Genomic DNA, 2,258 nt, shown 5'->3' on the forward strand with positions numbered 1-2,258 from the left:
TCACTGAGAGGATGGGAGGTAGCCACTGACAACGGTGAAACCCTTGCTTAAGCTTGCCATGGAAAGGAGTAAGAAGGATTGGATGAAGACAGTAGGAAAGCAGAGAGACGGAAGGGAAGGCATCTTCATGCGCTTATCTGAAGCTCCTACCAATGAATTACATAAGTATCTCTATCTTTACCTTTGTGTTATTTTCGTTCATCACCATTACTATTTGAGTTTGCCTGACTAAGATTTACAAGATGACCATAGCTTGCTTCAATACTAACAATCTCCGTGGGATCGACCCTTACTCGCGTAAGGTTTATTACTTGGACGACCCAGTGCACTTGCTGGTTAGTTGTGCGAAGTTGTGTAATGCCATGGTATTGAGCTACCAAGTTTTTGGGGTTCATGACCGGGGATTATGAGAGTTGTGAAAAAAGTATTGTTCACAATTTTGCGCACCAAACAACAATGAAACTTAAATGCAGAATTGAAAATCCTAAACTACTATGGAAGCATGTTTTATTTCATACAGGATTTTCCTTATTTAAAGCTTGAAAAGGTAGATAACAAGAAGTAACTCCACCACCTTTTACTCATGAGGTTGTTCATGCTCTTTTGCTTCCTTGTCTTTCTCTTGACTACTTGACTCCCTCGCTCCTTTGCTCTTCCCAATCAATTCTTCCAGAAGCCAGCATCTTCCATTTTCTTTTTCAGTGTTTCTTTTTGTTGTTTCACCTTCACCTCCTCTTGATTCTTCAGGTTTTTGTGAACTGTTTCATATTTTGGAATGGTAGAGTTTATATGATGCATGTTCTTAGCCACATAAGTCAGCTTGGCTTGAGCGTTTATATTAAATTCTTCTCTGTGTAATTGCCGCCCTTCATTAAGCATATTGAACTCATTGAATGCTTTCATTTGAGCTATCTGCCTTCGGTTGAGCTCTTGAAGGTGCTTATCGTGACACTCTTGCCTTTCAGACACTTGATTGATGGCTTGAGTGAGCTGAGAGTAGTGCTCTTGTTGCTGCTCCATTAGCTGTTTCTGCCATTCCCTTTGTTGATTCATCCAATTTGATAGCATTTCCTCTTGACGATCCATTCTCTGAGATTGAAAATGCAACTGTTGTTCTTGTCCTTCCATGTGTATTCTTGCTAAATCGTCAATGGCTCCTCAAATGTGACCCAAATTTATGTTGGTTGGGTCATAGTACCCTTCTTGATGATATTCTGTTGGTTGGGGTTCTTCTTGGAAAGGTTCTTCTTCTGGTTCTTCTCCAGATGTCCTCTTCCTTAGATGGGGTCTTTTCTATTGTTGAGCTGGTGTCACATAAGTTATGCGTTGAAGTGTAAGTGACCTCCCGAGACTTACCCAAATTGGATTACTGTCTTCGAAGACTACCTTGGCTTTTATGCATAATCTAAAGATGGTGCTGCGGCACTGATGAGCGGATAATTTGTACGCTTTTTGGCATTGTTTTTAGTATGATCTAGTTAGTTTTTAGTATATTTTTATTAGTTTTAGTATGTTTTTAGTATGATCTAGTTAGTTTTTAGTATATTTTTATTAGTTTTTAGTTAAAATTCACTTTTCTGGACTTTACTATGAGTTTGTGTGTTTTTCTGTGATTTCAGGTATTTTCTTGCTGAAATTGAGGGACCTGAGCAAAAATCTGATTCAGAGACTGAAAAGGACTGCAGATGCTGTTGGATTCTGACCTCCCTGCACTCGAAGCAAATTTTCTGGAGCTATAGACACCCAATTGGCGCGCTCTCAACGGCGTTGGAAAGTAGACATCCTGGGCTTTCCAGCAATATATGATAGTCCATACTTTTCCCAAGATTTGATGGCCCAAATCGGCGTTCAAAGTCACCCTCAAGATTTCCAGCGTTAAACGCCAGAACTGGCACCAAAATGGGAGTTAAACGCCCAAACTGGCACAAAAGCTGGCGTTTAACTCCAAGAAGAGTCTCTACATGAAACTGCTTCAATGCTCAACCCAAGCACACACCAAGTGGGCCCAGAAGTGGATTTCTGCATCATTTTCTCATTTCTGTAACCCTAGTAACTAGTTTTAGTATAAATAGGACTTTTTACTATTGTACTCACATCTTTTGATCATCCTTGATCTTGGGATTAGGTCTTTGAACCCTTTTTCGATTGTTTCATATTATTTGGGAGGCATTGCCATTCGGCCATGTCTGGACCTTTATCACTTATGTATTTTTAACGGTGGAGTTTCTACACACCATAGATTAAGGTGTGGAGCTCTG

This window comes from Arachis duranensis, chromosome 5, assembly GCF_000817695.3.
Source record: "Arachis duranensis cultivar V14167 chromosome 5, aradu.V14167.gnm2.J7QH, whole genome shotgun sequence".
Taxonomy (NCBI): domain Eukaryota; kingdom Viridiplantae; phylum Streptophyta; class Magnoliopsida; order Fabales; family Fabaceae; genus Arachis; species Arachis duranensis.